We start from the raw sequence: 19,631 nt of genomic DNA, 5'->3' as shown, positions 1-19,631 counted from the left end.
ATATATTTACTTACATATGTACATACATATATCCATGTACTTAAATAGTATAAAATACTAAAATCTTTTATAGCTAGTTACAATATTTTTTTTTCACTTTTTTTTTTTGACTTATACATACTTTATGTGTACAGCATTTTTACTTATTTATAATTTTAATTTTAATTTTTTTTGTATTCTGAAGATTTTTTCTTACTCAATAATATTGTATTAAAAATTTTAAAACTAAGTATGTATGTACATATGTATGTATAGATAGTAGTGTTGAATGTTGCCAATGTTAGCCATATTATCATTATTATTATTATTTTTATTATTATTGTTGTTATTACCATTATATTTATGTTTATATATATATATATGTATAGATATTGTAAGTAATAATAAAACAGAGAATAGTTAGTTAGTTTTTAAATTACGATTTTTATATTAGGTTCAGTCACTTTTAAGCAGCTGATAGATTCGCAAAGGGAAAACGAGAAAAATTTGTTTTGCTTTTTAATTTTTCCAATTTTTTTTTTTTTTTGTTTTTTATTTAATTTTTTTATTTTATTCATTTAAAATTTTTTTATTCCATTTTATATTGGTTTCTATTATATATGTATATATAGTATAACAGTTTTAAGTGGAAAATGCAACATTGCCGCGATTTCAAATTCAAATAAATTACTTTAAACTAGATTTAATTTTTTGTTTCATTATTATTTAAGTATAACAATATAGAGAAATGTTTGGTTTATATTGCAATAATAAATAAGTATTATATTAATATTAAAAGTGTATAATTTAGATACATATTTACATATATACAAAAAGATACGAAAAATAGTGTTTTAAATAAAATAAGAAAAGAAAAATAATATTAGAAAAAATAATTTAAAAATCAGGAAAATAACTTGAATTTTTATTCGCAATAAATTAAAATATTGTTTGGTTGTTTGTTATTATATTATTCTTGATTTCTTAAGCAGCCACCTCAATGGTTTACTTGTTTTACGACATTTTTTTTTATTAAAACATACACATGCAATCTCTATTTGTACACATTTTGCGTAAATTAAATGCGTTTTTAAATTATTTTCTCTATTAGTAGTAGTGAATTTAAATTAATTTTTCATACTTATAGAAAAAAACAAAACAATTAAAAATAAAGAAAGTCAAAACTAATTATAATATTTTGAATTGTGATCAAAACAGAATTTCTTAATTTAATTAACAATTTAAATATAAAAATGAAAAAAAGTAAAAGTAGAATGTTTATTTTTGAATTATTTTTATTTTTTCGAGAAAATAATTAATTAATATTAAGTATAACAAAACAAATAATAATATAAAAGTAATTATTTTATTTTCCTTAAAATTTTTTATTACAAAAAACCTGAATTATTAAAAAAAATTCATTTAACTATAAAAATACAATTAACCCTATGGATACCATACCGTAATATATTGGATTATATTTCATATGAAATAATTAGAGTAAATTTTAATGGTCTTATGAATATTTGTTTACAATTAAAATCAAAATAATTTTTAAAATAATTTATATGTGTACATATAAAGGGCTAAGAATAAAGAAAGAGTCTTTTATTTAATGGAAATTTAATTCTTATTTATTTTACAAGTAAGTTTTTCAATATTTTTTTTTATTAAATTTATTTATAATATTTTTATTTTTTTGTATGACCCAATTTAAGGTCTTATTAAGTAAAACAATTTTCCTTCCTTTCATTTAATTGAATTTTTTTTAGTAAATGGCGAATTTAGAAAAAAATTTTTTTACATTCTTTAACGCTTAAATTATTGATTTAATTATTGATGTTCTTTTAATAGGAAAAATTAATAAAATCTGAAGGCTCGTTCAGCTTTGACACAATTAAAATTTGATAGTTTGTACTCAAACTCTGTTACATATTAATTTTATCAAATTTTAATCATTGAATCTTTCTTTAGGCCTCTGTAAATAGACAAGTATATATCTATATATAAAATTAAGTTATTAGGAATACTTACTGCCGAAATTCCTCTTTGGAAGAAGTTCCGCCTTGAAAGAAATTTCTTTAATAAAAGTTGACAATATGTTGAAATTGCTATCATATATATATAATTACCATATGTATTGAAATATTGAAATAAACATAAGTGCTATATAATGATTTATATGGCTTATTGCTCTTCTTTCAACAATTTTTTTTCAATTTATCTAAAATAAAGTTTATAAAATTAAAATAATAATAATATAAAAACAAATTACTGTTAATAAAAATATTTTCTATTATTTCCAAAAAATAATTTTTTAACAAAAATCTAGTTATTAAAAATATTACCAAAAATTTATTAATTAATTTATTTATAAAGAATTCAAAGATTATGATCTTTATTTTACTTACTATAATTAGTAAAATCTATTGGGTATTCTGTCTTTTTTTATCTTTTCTATATACTTATACATATATATTTAATTATGCTTAAGTGAATAGATAAAAACCTATTCTTCCACGTAAGTTTTAATTGTATGTATAAGTGGTTTTCCTATTAGTAAGCAAATTAATTACTTATGATATCAAAACGTTATAACAAAAATAAAAAATTTTACATAATTTATGAATATTTTCAAAAATTAAAATATTGAATTGGTAAATTAGTCATAATTATTTTCATAATTAATTATTTATTAATAATTATAGTAATTAATTTTTATTATACTTTATATTTTATGATTGTTTTATGTTAAGAGGAATTCTATACGCTGTTAGGTTATCCTAGTCACATTTTTAAGTCAATGTTTGCTTTTAAGCGGATACACATTCCACTTAAAGTTCGCACATTTCAGTTATAGTGGGTAACAAGTTTGTGTTTTTTAAAATTTGTAATTTTAAATTATTCATAACGTTTGTCTAGGGTTAGACGAACGTATGAGGTAATTAAAAAATAACCAATCCTTAAATACAATAATTTGATAATCACTATTAAAAGGGTTAAACTTTTTGTAGAAATTTTGTATAGAATGATAAAATTTGATTATGAACATTTTTCAATTACCGTTGGTATAGAGGAGTTAATTTATTGTGAAAAATTTGAAATTCGATTGTGATTAAAGGGGTTAATGACTGAAGCAGTTTGGCGATATGACACATAGTTCGTAACATTCATTTCTTCGATTCATTTTTACCTTTTTAACTTGGTTGAAAAGGTAAATTTCTTGAATAAGTTTATAAATACGTAAACTGAAAGAGTGTCAGAATGTGTTAAAACAAGTTTTTCCCGCAAAATAAAACTATTGAAATTCTTATTTTTTTTTAACCCTTTAAATTATTTTGTTTATTTTATATAACTTTTCATAACCCTATTTCTAACTATTAAGGTTTGAAAGGCGTTGTTAAAAGTAATTCTTTTATTTTTTTAAATTTAGTATTGAGATTAAATGGTGAAACCTTTCAACATTTCGCAATATTCTTTGTTAAATATTACATAGGTGTTGCATTTACAAGAAAAAAAATATTGTATTTAAAAAATATATAAAGCTATTAATAAATAAAATATTTATTTAATTGCAATTTACCTTAAACGTTAAAACTTATTGAAAATAAATAAAATAATATAAGAAAAAAACTACAGCTTATACTTACATATACGATATAATATAACAGTTTGTTTCTTTTTTTGTATATTGAACACTTGATTGAATGACCATGAGAGAATAGATTAAAAATTTGTATGTTAATTATAATTGAATAGTGATAAACTAAGGTTATGGTTAACATGTCTTCAAAAGCAGAATAAAAAAAAAAATAAAATGAAATTAAAAAAAACAAAAACCATAAAAAGCCAACAATTTTTTAGTGTTTTATCAAAAAATAATATTTTTGCATTGTTGTGAAGAACATGATGCATATTATAGGTCACTGTAACCTGTCTGTCTAATACAAGAGTTAAACAATTTTTATTTGGTTTTTCAAAATTTTTTTGTTGTTGTTATTTGTTAACACGAAGACAATGGGGAAATCTTTTTTTTTTTACAATTTTTGTTGTTTATGTTTTTTGTTTTTTTTTTTTTCTATTAGATGGTTTGGATTCGCTTAATGATTTTATAGCACTTTTTAATAAGTTTTTGCTGCAAAACCATTGAATCTTTCATGAGTTTTTTTTTTGTGTTATTTATTTTTTATTTTGCTTTTTTGTTTTTTAAAGTAATTTCATATCTTTTCAATGTACTGAAGATTGAATTGTGTTTCTTTTTAAAAATATAATATAAAAAAAAAATTTAATAATATTAAAAAGAAGAAAAAAATATCCAAAACTTCGCAAAATGTTGTAAAGAAACAAAAAAAAAATTTACTAACACTTTTTTAAGTAATCAAAATCCTAAAATTTTGTGAGAAAAGACAAAAAAAAAAAGTTTATAAAATTTGTTTTGAAGTTTGAAAATTACATATAAAATTTTTATCTATTATAACAAATATGTTAGTAAGCGATAAACCTACTGAACCGATAAACTAAATTTTATATATAAATGTACATACGCAGGTGTTTTGAAAAATTTATGATAAAAAAAGTAAAATAGTTAGTAAATTTAAAACTTTTAGCAGTTATAAGAGCAAACTAATAAGAACTTACGTTACATCCCGTCAAAAAATACCTGTAATATGTATGCTTCTATTTTTACCCATAAGAAACAAACTTTCGGAGAGAATATTCATCATACTCTATTAGTTAGGTCGATCGTTCCCATTCTCTATATATTATACGTTGTTAATTTCGCATCTGTATATTCTCTATTAACAAAGCGTAACACTTTGCAAATGGGCTTCATTAATCGGCCGGTATAACACTTTATTAGTCGACGTGTATAACACTTTATTAGTTGATGCGTATAACACTTTACTCGTCAACGTGTATAACACTCTACTAGTGAATGAGTATAACACTTTACTAGTCAACGCGTATAAAACTTTATTAGTCGACGCGTATAACACTTTGATAGTCGATGCGTATAACACCTTTTTAGTCGACGTGTATACCACTTTACTAGTTGATGAGTATAACATTTTACTTATCGAAGCTTATAACATTTCACTAGTCGACGCGTATAACACTTTGTAAGTCGGCACTTATAACACTTTTGACGATGTGTATAACACTTATAAAAAAAATTGTTTCATTTACAAAATGCTTCCAATTTAACTAATCTCTTGAAGTAAATAGAATGCCGACCGTAATAAATAGCAAATTTCGATTGCTTGTGATAGTAAACAAGATAAACTTTTCAAATTGCCTACTTAAATAAACACTTGATATCTAACATCTATTCAAATAAAAAAATCATAAAAAAAAAAAAAATTATAAACTTGCTTACCACAAACAATTCTTAATTCTTTATAAATGTTGTGAAAATTAAAATTTAATCAATTCGTAATGATCGCGCTGTTAGTGGTTGTTGCTATTATTATTGTTGTGTCGTTGCTGTTGTTGCTATTTCTGTTTTTTTTTTTCTACTTCTTTCTGTTGATCATTGTTATTTAGTGTTTTTTTTTTTTCTGTTTTCAAGGTTATTTAGAACTTGAAGTATTTAGGCCAATTTTTATAAGTAAGTAGAAAAAAAAATTATATTTTTATATGATGATCGAAGACTTTTGTACATAATTAAAAGATGAAAAGAAAAACATACACAAGAGAGAAAAAAAAAAGACAAAAACATATTAAAGGGGGAAAAAAATTTAAAATTGCATGTTTTTTCTTTCTTTTTTTATAAAATTAATGTTGGAAAGTAAGAGAAGGACTGAGTGAGAAGGGAATATTATTTAGAAAGAAGGGGTAAAAAAAATAAATGTTTCCTGTTCCTAGTAAAAAAAAAAGTGATAATATAATTTTTTTTGTGTTATCTATGATTCTTAATAATTAGTTTGTTATTATTATTGTTTTTTATTTTTATTTATAGATATTAAAGAAAAAAACTAATTAATGTATTTAAAAATAAATGGAAAAATATTATTTTACAATAATTCTAGGTATACACATACATACATACTACAAACCGCATGTATGTATACACAAAATTTAATTATTTTTAAATTTTAAATTAAAAAAAAAAGAATTAAATTAAAAGTTAATTTTATATAATTAACTACTTTTATATAATACTTTTAATTATAAGCTAGTTAGTATTTAAAATTCTTATGATGTAACTTAAATTATAATTTAATTAAGTATATTATTGTTGTGTCAATATAATGTAGAAATGAGCAGCCATGCGGGTATTGGCAACTATATAATACACCAATTAGTCACTTGTGTACACAACTGTAATTAAAATTCATCTTTATTAAGCCAAAACTTTGGATAAATTATTTCTTTGTAGTCATAATAATGACGTTCTCTAAATTTATTTTTAATTTTAATTACAATAATAACAATTTGACTTCGAAAATCTGAAATGTGAAATTGCTCATACATAAGTCAAAATAAATATGGTATACCTGTTATGATCAATTGAAAGACAATATTTTTTTTCTTGTTTTTGGATAAATGAATAGTTGAAGCTATAAAAGCGAAGTAGACAAAATCGACGTTATCAAAAGATTTATGGTTTCTGCATGCCTACTAGCGAAATTTTAAAATTTAAAATTGCTGTTAAAGCCATAATTACCAAATTTTAGCAAAAGCGTTAAAAGTTTTTATAAAAATTTTGGCTTATACTTATCAAAGTTTTTTTTTCAACGTTTTTACTTAATTTTTCCACATTTTTTGATCACAAAAATTGATTGCCAAAATTTCTTTTCACCAATTACTAAAATAACAAGTAATTTTTTTAATACTTTCTAAGATTTTGAATTTCAATAATGAGCTATAAATATTTCTAATCCATTGAACAAAACAATTTCAAATAAATTTAATCAAATTATCAATAATATTCGAATTTCAATGAATAAAAAAAATTTTTGAGAGCTCTTTTACAAACAACATTTATAGGCACCTTAAGAAAAATCCTTATCAAAATTTTTATTTTAATTATGAAGCAATATTATATAACTAGCTATAGCATAAATTTTTATATTTCGAAAATATGTTCTAAAACATTAAATATAAGTAAAGCATTTAAAGTAGTACAAAGTAGTACTAGTACGTACTTAAGTATTGGTAGTTAACAATTTTTCTTTCACCTATATATAAAATAAATTTACATTGAAAAAATTTTACATTTTCATTTATTTATTGGGTTATTGCATTTTAAGTACCAAAGTATGTATATAAATGGTGCATATAAATAGCACCGTATAATAGCATTCATATACATACACACATGCTTATATTTTATAGTTTCTTTATACATAAATATGAATGTATTCATAGATTTATGAGGTAACTTTACTTTTGAGTGGATATCAATAAATTAAAAAACGTGCAACAAGTGAAACTTTTAATGAAAAATGAAAAAAAAAAAATCCACTTTTTGTTGCAAAAATATTGTTGTAAGTTAAAATGGAAAAAATGAAAAGAAAATAAAAATAAATAACAAGTTTTTTTTTTTTTAACTGTTTTTTTCATTTTATTTTGTTACTAGCTTTTTTTTTTCTTTCAATAAACAAATCATTTGCGTAATTGCTCTTGACTGCTCTACAAATACATGTACAAAGACGAAAAATATGATATTGTAAGTAATAAGAAGAAAAAAGACAACAACAAAATTAAATAAGTAAAGCATACAAAAAAAAAACAGAAAAGTGAAAACTAGAAAGTGAAAGAAAAAATAACAGCAAATATTGTAAAGTTTTTTTTGTTTTTTTTTTTGTTTTACTCACTCTTCTTATAACCGTTACTCTAGCAATCTATAGAAATTTAAAAAACAGCAAACAAAAAAATAAAACAAAAGTTTTCTTTAATAAAAATTGAAAAGCTCTTCAACTTTTTAACAAATTAAAGCAAAACAAAACAATCACATAATTATGAAATTTATGTACAACATACACACATACACAATACATGTTAGTATAAAACAAACGTCCTCAATAAAGTCAAGCCATTTACTTGCATGTAAAAAAAAAACCGTATGTACTTACAAACATTTTTGTTTTTGTACACAAAGTAAAAAAATAATAATAATAAAAAATTTATATTTACATTTTTAAAAACTAGAAAGTTAATTTTACATAAAAATGTAATATTTATTTTTATTTTGTAATTACTTTACATGTATTTTGTATAAACAAGTACGTACATACGTACATACGTAAATGTATTATAAATACTTGCATGGCACTGTAAATATTTTACATTATTATTCATGCTGTTGTATGTGTATACAGTAGAAATTTTTTATAACGAACATCAAAAATCTTATTTGTTTTGTTCGTAGTAGAGAAATTTCGATATCGAATTAAATAGAGTTATCGAAATCAAAATGTTTAAATTAATGATGTTGTCAAAGGAATCGTTCGTTTAATAAAAATTCTTCATTATAGTTATTAATTCTTCATTATAGTTTGATATATGTATGTATGTATATACATATAGAGATTCCACTGTAAATTATTATATGTATATTTTGCAACAATTCTTAATGAATATTAATCACCCAACATATTCTATTTGGAGTTATGAATTTAAGAAAGGTATTGTACTAGTAGGTAGTATCAAATAAATTTTTCATGATTTGAAAAATGGGGAACTGAACATAAAAAATTACCAGGTACTATTTTTGTGGGAAGATTTCAAAATATTTTCTTAAATTAACGCGGAGGAACAGGGAGAGAAGCAGGGTGGTATTGCTACCAAGGTCCGATTATTCGATAATTTACTGTAATTATATTTAATAAACATACTTACATACTTATATCTAATTTTTTAATATGTATTCACATAAAATGTTTATTTTGTTGCTTTATATTCAACTCTTCTTAAAGATGATGTTTGACTAGACTTTAAGCATAATTTTTAATATTATAAAAAGTAAAGTAGTGTAAGAACATTTATTCATTTACATTTCTATACTTCAATACTTACATACGTACGTACATATATAATTTAATTATAAACAAGTGAATGAGCATAATATTCACGTACTTATATATGTATGTGTGTATATTCAATATTATTTCTTATTTTATTGTTAATTAAGCAAATAAATACAAAAATTAATTTTTATAGGTAAAATACAGGTGGTATTTTTCACAATATTGTTAACAATAAGCTGTTGAAATTGTAGCATAACATAAATAATGTACCTTTTGATTTATACTTTATATATGTACATATATATGTATGTAAATACTTGTGTATATAAAGTGTATCGATATATTGAATTCATTTGCTATTTTCAATTGAAGGTGCAAAAATTCTATTTTTAAATTTTTTTTTTTAATTTTTTTTTTATTTGTTTTCTCATTTTCATTTATATTAAAAATTGGATGTTAAAAGCTGCAAAATGCAGTATGAATTGGTATATAGTAACTTTTATATAATATATAGATTGCAAATAATATATTTAACCCAAAACAAGTTGTTATTACTTCAATAAGGCACTTTTATTAATTTCAGAAAATAATTTAACTAAAATGTTAAGAAGTAGATAACACGATAACAGATAAATAAGACCTATAAGTGTACTCATAATTTTCTTGAAACAAATGTATGCAACTGAAATGTAATTATTGCTCTATATAAATTAAAGTACTCAACTCAAAATTCGAAACTCAAAAGCTCAAAAGTAAATAGAAATTCATAAAAAAATTACCCGATTTGGTTGAATAACTGGACCACTGCAGCAGATATACCGCTCCTTAATTAACACCGAATTCTTTTAATCGAATCGATTTTATTGACAAATTTATTGGTAAGAATAGGGTTAATACTCTTACACAAATTGTACATGCAGATATAAGTGTTCAAATATATAACAGAATCCTATACACCTTCAACTAAGTATTTTCTTAAAAAAAATGAAAACAAAATTCATAATTAAATCTTAACTGAGATCAGTAAATACTTGTATATATATTCGTAAAAAATTATGTGTATCTACATGTATATTGCTACTTGGATGTCATTTCGTGACAATGAATTTTAAATAAACTTTTATAATTGATTAATATCTTAGAATTTAAAAATCATGACTGATTTATAAAAATATATAGGTCAAAAAAGTGAAACATTAGAAAAATGTATAAGTTTTAAACACGATGTTATAAAAAAATTCAATTTTAACTTCTCCTTAATTAAAAATTTTATTTTATATTGATGTAAATGATCAAATACAATTATTGAATTTAGTTTTCAATTTCCCATGCAATCAAATAGTAGAAAGCTTTATTGAGCTCATAATATGCATGGTTTAAATTTTATATCTTAAATTCTAATAAACAAATTAAGTGAAATCAATACTTTAAAATAAGTTGATATTTTATTCTTAATATTAAATTGCATGAAATAGTGTCTTTTATTAGAAAAATCGTAATTTGAAATATTTTTTTTTTATACACAATTTGACCTCTGAGGTTTCTTATACTTTTTATCTTTTAATAGAATATTTTTTAACGAAATTATTTTTCGTTTTATTTAATAGAAATTTGCGCTATTTCAATAATTTTATTCTTTATAAATAATAAAAATTTTCATATTTATTCAATGATTTTTAAAATTTTGTTTTAAATTTAGATTTATAGCTTAAGATTTAAGGGAGCAAAATTGGTTGGAAACAATTGCATAAATGTAATTATGCAATTATGTATATGAGCAAGTAAATTTATTAGAGATCCAGAAAATTAAAAGCGAATCATTCCAGAAAAAATTTATGAAATGAAAATGTACAGGGTTTCATTGATTGAGTGTTTTTAAACCAGAATATTCTATATATGTATGTAATTGTTAGAATATTGTTGATATATTTTGCTGCATTGCTTCCTTTAAATTATTGAAGTACTTATATGAAATTCTACAACAAAAAATCGAATATAGTTAAAACATTTTCTTAAAATATTTTCAGTACAAGTGCTCGCACAACAGAATTACAAATATAAACAAAATTCTATTGAATTTTTAAGGTTTTATTGCTGGACAGATTTATTTTAAGTATATTTAGATATAAAATTTCAAGAAAATTGCAAAGAAAGTAAAATTAAGACAACCAACTATTTGAAAATTATATGCATTCGAAAAAATTCATTTCTATAATTAATAATTGTGAGATCACAACATTATGTATTTATGGTATATAATATGCAATGCAGTCAGTAAAAAATATTTATTATTTCCTGCAGATTTTTTTTTTATTCTGAGTATACATATATGTTTCGTATAAGTTTTCTCTCTACGGCAGGCTAGTCACCTACCTAGTTAAACCCTATGACGCTATGAAACTAATGCATGAGAAATCATGCACTAGCCCTATGTTCCTTCTAGGAGTGAACAAAGGAAAAAAAAAAAAATAAGTTTTCTCTAAGGTTTACGTTTTCCCTTAGGAAATTATATGAAAATAAAATTTTTTTTTACTTAAAACATACTAATATTATATGATAAATAACACACTATGTTTGCAATATTTAATAGAGGGTGACATTACATCTATACATTCATTCATTCTTTTTCGGAATTTTGATATTGTATTCTAGCCTGTTTGATAATTTTGAGAATCTAAGAGAATTTTTCGTGCAGCATAAATAAGTTTCTTAATTAATATTCTTATTTTTTAATTTGAAAACGGCAACTAAACCTGAAATTTAAAAAAAAATTAATTTTTACTCACTTAAGTATTGCATTTTGTTTTAAAATTCTTTTTATATAAAAATAAATTTCCTTGATAAATTTTCACTCAAGATTTTTCAATAATAAATGAATGATTTTCATTTAAAATTTAAAATATGGAACATTTCATTTTTTCAAACTCTTTAATTAATTGAAAATATTAGATTAAAATAATAATTAATGAATGCATACTATGAGTACATAACTGAAATGAAAGTCATTTTTTAATTGACAATCTCGATTTTTCTTATTCTCTAACTAAATACTTGGAATTGCAAATTTTAAATAATTATGAAAACATAAATTAAAAAAAAGAAAAAAATTTACATAAGATCCGCTTGAATGAATCTATGAATATCTAAAATAAATTAAATTTGTACTTCTAAACCAGTGCAAGCAATAAACAATCGCTATAACACAAAAGCAGCATATTTAATATTAGCATGATAATTACGAAAATATATACTCATAAGTAGATATACACACTTTTATCAACATATTTATTATATAAATTATTTGCAACTATTCAATAATAATATTCAAAAAACAAAAAAAAATATTACTCTCTTGCCATTAGAAAAAAAATGTATGTTAGAAAATCAAGTGGCATATAAGATTTATTCGTGCAAAATCAATTACTTACATTACAGTAAAGTCTACCCAATAATACAACAAGTGGAAATGAATAGTATGTTATGCACTATACATATACATGTATTGTTCATATATGCGAATGTATGTATATGTATTAGGGTAAGTTTTAAGAAAATTTCAAGATTTCTTAATCAATAATAAATATGTAAGTAACATATATACAAATGTATGTACATACATTTCGTGTACATTATCATTTATATTATTAATCAAATAAAAATACATAATATGCATCACACTATGAGGACATTTTTCAAAAAGGTTTTACAGGTTTACAAGATTAAATAATTAATTATATTAATTTTTGATTAATACATATACATATAATTACATACTTAGATACATACACGATAACTATTTTATTCATTAATTAAGATATAAATATTACCTATACGGTTAAATAAATTGCAGTTTTTCCATGTTAAAATCTAGAAAATTCGATAAACATTAAAATTTACATGTGCATTTTAAAAATGTACGGTATTTATTTTAATTACAGTAGATTAACTGTATTGGAAACTGTAATTTTTGTTAATAAACAAAATGCTCAATAATATGAAAAAAGTTTTTTATTTGTAAAAAAATTTTTAATTTTTAATTTGGAATTTTATATACAATACTTAAATATTATTTTATAAACGGTAATAAAAAAAAAACCAGTTTTAATCGAAAAATATTTTTATAATAGTTGCATGTGCGACAAACACCTACGCACAAATTTTTACTGTAAGTAAATATATTAAAGAGAATTAATTCTTAATTTAATTGTAAGCATGTGTATATTATTATTAATGATAAATTTTTACAAATAAGAACAGTTCAATATATTGTTCCATAGGAAGTCTTGTGGAATCTTGACATTTCTTAAAAAATTGAATATGTTTTGTTCTTTGCGCTTGTGTTTTGTGTCAGCTGTGTTTTGTGTTTTGTGGAAGCTGTTTTATTTGGAAATAATAAATTTTTTTTCTAATGTCGGTTTTTTTTTAAGCAAATCATTCAAATTATATAGCCCACTACCCCCTTAGCGTAATGAAAACCGGCCATTTAATTCCAATAATTGGCATACACACTCAAATTAATTAACATTTTCAACGTAAATAATTATTCACTGTAAGCGTCCATTATTTTCCATACACTTTCACGTTTTTTCTATAAATTTATTTTCGTTTTTTAATATAAATTTATTTACCACCAACAAGAGATATAGGTACAAACCTGTCATATGCACGTATTACGTTGTAAATGTTTATTAAATTAAATATAATGTGGAACAGTAACGAAGATTTATTATTTGATTATTTATGATTTCTTATTTACTCTGTCTCTTGCGATGGACGTTAATGATATCAGGTTGAAATACGGTTATATTTATCTCGTTAATAATTGTATTTATAAATTATTGTACAGACTCTTTATTGAAAAACAATCCTTTTTAATAATAGCTCTTAATTAAATTGAAAATTAATTCCTGTTTCCGAAATTCTAATAAGTACCTTCATAACTGAAAACTGAAAAAGAATTGGAATATAAAATAAACTGAAAAGAAAAGAAAACTGAAAAGATTGGAATATAAAATAAATGTGAGAAGAAATGCAGACTCATTTAACGTAACTAATACTGAACGGTTTATTTCCAGAAATCTATATCTAACTTAATATAAGTACTTATTTAAATTTTAAATTAACAAATTTTAAATAATAAATAAATAAATATTCAATCTACATAATATGCTATATAACAGTAAATCAAAAGAACAAAATAAGAAATAATAATTATTATACGCCTTTAATTTAAAAAAAAACTTTGATGAAAACCGCCTTCTAAATAACAAAATGTTAAATTGACATGGCAATACTAATTGCCAATTGAGGGCAAAGATTAAAATATTATGACTAAATACAATGTAGGAAATCTGTACACGTTTACAAAATATGTAAAAACTAATTTTGCAGACATTATAAATTTTGTTTAGCATATGGAAATATGTTTGTGTTGGAAAATATGCGTTTTTGAATGAAACATTGTACGTATGTAGGTCTGAACATGATTATAATCTTTTTGTTTTACTAACTTATATTAAATATATTATAATGAACATACATATGTGTACATATATGTATACAGGAATTGTAAAATTTTAAATGTCAACATTAATTAAAATTGCAGCTACATTTACTGACAACAATAAGTATATTTATTAAGAGGAGGACAAAGTCGTCTGTCTCCGTGTAAACACTAATTGTATGAATGCGAAACTGCATCTCGCCCACGTCTAAGGTACTTTTGAAGGTGCTAGCATTGCAGCCAGTGCTAATGTAGGTGTAATGTAGGTGTCGACTTAAGAAACTCCTAAGGGCCTCGATTCCTTTTACATATTTTATCAATTTATTTTAAAAATTGAAAAAAATTATTAAAACCACTTTATATATACAAAATGTCTTTCGTATTATTTTTTTTTTGTAATCACAACCTTGTTTGTATCAAAATGGCATTTAAATTAATAAAATGTGATTACATTGACTTCTACAATCTTTTTACTACAAACTTATAATTTATATAAATAAAATATTATTTCAACGTACAAATCTGTGCATATAAAAATATGAATTTAATTAAATATTAAAATTAATACTCGTACATGTATGCTTAAAATGTACAATTTATAACTATCCAAGTAAAGTTGTTATTAAATATTTGACTATTATTATTATTATGAAATTTTCATTTTATTTATTTTTCGTTTTTATTTAAAAAAATATATTGGCAATGTAAATTTTTTTTGTATATTTTTATTTTGTATTTTTCTTTAGTAAAAACAAGTGAATTGTCATAACAAATAATAACTAACCACATACCAATAATTACATTTTATGACAAAATATTTTTTCTTGAACTAACAAGGAAATTTATAAAACCTTACTTATGTAAGCAAAATTTTTGATTTCTTTTATACTTACTAAAAAAAAATATTTAAAAGAATATATGCGGTGGTATGAATGTGTTGTAAAGCATAAACATTTAATTTGTATTCATAAAGTACATATGTTTATAATAATTATATTGCCTTTGGTATTTGTTGTTAGAAGAAGCATACATACATAAGTAAATATTTCAGTACTACAATATTAATTTATGATTGCATAAAATATGATTTGGAAAATAATTGTGGAATAACTTAATCTGAAATACATAGGTAAATTCATAAATTTTTTAATCAATAATCTATATTTGTTTGATACGATAAAAATTACAAAATAGCAGTAAATTTCTTTTACTTAAAATTTTAAATTTTTCTAAGTTGCGGACTTTAAATTTTCACAAAATCAACAAACTACGAACATTTTTGACCTAAATTAGGATTTGATGTATAACTACGGTTTTCAATTTAGGGAAATTAGAATTTCGGAGTCACTCCGAAAAACTCCGAACTTGGGTATAATTCTTATTCCTACTCCGAATCGGTTGAAAATATAAATTTATAAATTTTTGAATTAAATCCGACTTCAAATTTGAAATTTTTTCTGGAACGTAAAATAGTTATCTTATTGTACATTTTCTTCCGCGGATATTGTTCGATTTAGCATACTTATTGTACTCGTATGTGTAAAAGAAAATGTTTGAAAACCACTGTCTAAATTACTTAGTACATTACCGTATCAAAAATTAATAATTATTCTTGAGTACAATTTTTAATGTGTACAATATTTGTAAGAACTCAAAATTTATATAATATGCGATTTATATGAGTATGTAGATATGAATGTGTGTACATATAAATATAAGAATTATAATGACATTCAGACTTTACTGAAGGCCATTTTAAACTGTTTTTTTGGTCGTATATTGTCTATGTATGCAAATTTATACATATAAAAAAGAATAAATTCAGAAAAAATTAAAAAAACGTAATGGTCAGTAAATTTTTTCTTTTTTTAATAACTTCAAGCACTTTTCAAAAGTATTTTTTTCGCAAATAAAAAATATTTATTCTTTACGTTTTTTTTTCTTCCTCTTACTTATTTTTCTTTTATTATTTTTATTAATGTACACACATACTTCCGTTAATTCGAAACTATTAAAATAACACATGTACATAAGTGTTATATTACTTACAATTTTTTACTTAATTTTTTGATATTTTTCAATTATAATTTTTTTTTACAAGAATACCGAAAAATTTTTGTTATATAACCTCACTATATTTATGAAAAAATTTGAAAAATCATTATATTGTCAAATAGGAAGAAGGTTTGTCTCATTCTAAACTTCAACAATTGCATCTATGTAATTACTTGACAATAATAGAAAAAACAACTAGTATTATGAAAAATATTCAAGGTTATATTTATTGATTAATAGGGTAATAAACATACATAATAATTAAATATGAGAATTTATGATGAATATGTTTTTTTTTTTAAAGAAAACACAAAAAAAGCATTAAGTTGTTGCGTGAAAAATTGAAAAAATTTTCAATTCTATTTCCATCAGCAAGAAGATGATATTGAAAAAAATTTGTTTCTTAAGTTATTTCGAATACAAAATTAGATCTAACTAAATAGGTTTAAGTAACAAGTTTAAAAGTACCTGAAATCATATTTTTATTACTTATATTAAATCCAAAAAATCGGAAATCAAAAATTCGGATTTATATTATAATTCCGAAATTATTCGGAGTTTATTCCGAAAATTTTATTTATTCGTGAGAACAATATTGCAATTTAAAAAAATGCAATTAACATAAAATTTTCATAAATTTTTAACTTCAGCAAAAAAAAAATTATATGCGCACTTAAAAAAACTAAGTTTCTTTTTGTTCAATTATGCCATTTTTGCCCCAAATTGGTGTTATATTTTATGCAAATGTTTTTTGTTTTCGTAAAACTGATATAAATTACAATGATTTGTCTATATACACAATTTGATACGGTTCAAGCTGATTAAACAATTTCTAATTAAAAAAAAAAAAAACAAAAAGAAAAATTAGTTTAAAAAATTTTATTTATATTAAGCGCCATACTACTACTTGTACATATTTAAAGGTACAGTGAAAGCCAGCAATCTACACAATTTTATGAATGTTTGTTTGTTATAAGTATGCTTTAATATTATAAATATTTATTGACGACACTTAATATTAATTTAAGTTTCAATTTATCAAATTGTAAAATTAGCTCACCTTTTATTGTTTATATGTATGTATGTAGTGTATATAGAAAGATGTGTGGCAATTTTTTGTAATCAAATTGTATTTTGTATTTGAAAAAGAAACACATTTTTTTCTTCTTTTTAACTTATAAATATTAATTAACATTAATTGGTGTGACATTATTATAACGACATTGACTTAAGTATAAAAATCGATTCTTCAATATAATAAAATCGGAAATGAAAGATGATTTTTCATGTATGTATGTATTATATTGTATAATATAACAGTTTATTTGGTTTATTTTCGGAATTGCAATAGCATTATTTTATAATTCTGTCAACGAAATTTTATATTACAAAATTGTATTTGATTTATTGGCAAAATTACAGCTATTTTGCTAATTAATATCTACATATGTATGAATGTGTGTAAACAAAAAAAAATTCCAATTATAATTAAACCTACATTATAAAAAAAAAAGAAATTAAAAGAAAAAAATATTTATTTTTTTTCAATTAATATTCATGAGAAAAACATTTTTATAAAAATAAAACTTTTAATTTGAATAAATTTTGTTTTTAATTTAACAACTTTATTTAGTTTAAAAATGTTAAAATTGTTAAGCGATAGAAATAAATAATTTTTGTTATTTACTAATGGTTGTTTGTCAATATGTGTTTATTGAATTATTTTAATTTTTTTCAAAAATGTAATTTCAATTCATTGTTTTTTTTAATTAGTACAAGAACTGACGCAATAATTGATTTATAATAAAACAAGAAATCGTAATTAATAAAGTAAATAATTTTAAAATCAAAATAATTGCAATTATTTTAAATAACTCGAATTAGCATTGTATATTTACATGCGACAAATATACTAACGTTTAATTACTTAATTACATAATAGAAAAAAAGTTTTGCAATTGAGAGAGCGCAAGTGATAGAAAATCGGACTCTCTTCGTATATTTCTCTCTCATATCTTATTCTCGAAATTATGAAACGTGGTAGACTTTTTCCGAATTTATCACTATTTTATTATTTATTAAGAATTTTTTTTATGTCTACCCCAGTCCTTGTCTATTCTAAATTTAACCTGAGCTCATCTATTTAAAAGCAATTGCATAAAATCAGTAAACTGCTCATAAATATAAATTTAATTGCTGCCACTTCAAACATAAATTTATTATCAGTAAAAACAATTCATAAAGTCAAATATTAGATATGTATAACCTCACTTTTTTTTTTCTCTTTAATAAAAATAGAAAATTAAAATTACAATATTAAGAAAAATTATAATTAAAATTCAAGATTACATATCTATCTATCTGGCAATATTAATCAGGTGTTAAAATATTTATCTTATTTATGTTTCTTACGTGTATGTATAACATTTCACCTATTTATAGCTTGTTTGTATTTCCATATAAAGATTTACTCAATATAAAAACGGAAAATAAAATGCAGTATACTTACATATAAAGTTCACTTATTCGTTGAATGACCTCCAAATTGTCGTTGTTTTTTTTTTTTTAAATCCAATGCCGCACTTAAATTGTGATATTATGACCATGTATGGAAAACATCTTTTAATACCAAAATAATCTGGTAAGCTTAATTTGTCTTTAGGTCATTTCATTCGTTATAATCATGTTTAAAACTACTACATATTTTGTTTTTATATAAGCACATATAAATAGTAGGTATATGTAATACAAGCGAATCAAAAAGGGCATTACATCATGATAAAAATAACCAGTGTTTCATTTCTAAAGTTTTATTTGTTTAACGCTATGTTTTTTACTTTTATATTTAAATTTTAAGTTGATTTATGTAAAAAAAAAAATAAATACCAATTGTTTATGAAAACTTTTACCTTTGAATATTTTAAAAAACTGGTATATACACAAGTAGAATTGTTTTTACCAAGATAGGTTTTGGAAAAAAAAATTATTTTTTGTTTTAATGAAAGAAAAGGTAGTAAAAAAATTTAAAAAGTGTTTAATGTAGACACTTAAAAATTTCTAAGAAGTGTTAAAGGAAAAAAAAATATTTCTTTTTTATAGATTTGCCAAAAGTTTATTATATG

At 21.9% G+C, this 19,631-nt stretch overlaps 1 protein-coding gene across 3 annotated transcripts in view; it reads left to right on the top strand.

Moving 5' to 3' along the window:
• LOC129615867 (tyrosine-protein kinase Btk29A) overlaps positions 1-19,631 on the top strand; it is a 91,784-nt gene that overhangs the window by 58,449 nt on the left and 13,704 nt on the right. The window contains exon 1 of one of the 3 annotated variants that reach the window (XM_055531262.1): positions 1,588-1,624. The exons of the other annotated variants lie outside the window; for them this stretch is intronic. The gene's annotated coding sequence lies outside the window, so the exon portion shown is untranslated. Of the gene's footprint in view, positions 1-1,587; positions 1,625-19,631 lie in introns of those variants that run through there. 3 annotated transcript variants of the gene reach the window in all.

The sequence above is a fragment of the Condylostylus longicornis genome, unplaced genomic scaffold, assembly GCF_029603195.1.
Source record: "Condylostylus longicornis isolate FDR11 unplaced genomic scaffold, ASM2960319v2 ptg000153l, whole genome shotgun sequence".
Classification (NCBI taxonomy): Eukaryota; Metazoa; Arthropoda; class Insecta; order Diptera; family Dolichopodidae; genus Condylostylus; species Condylostylus longicornis.
Note: the sequence above shows the minus strand (reverse complement) of the source record. Positions and strands in the feature narration are given on the sequence as shown.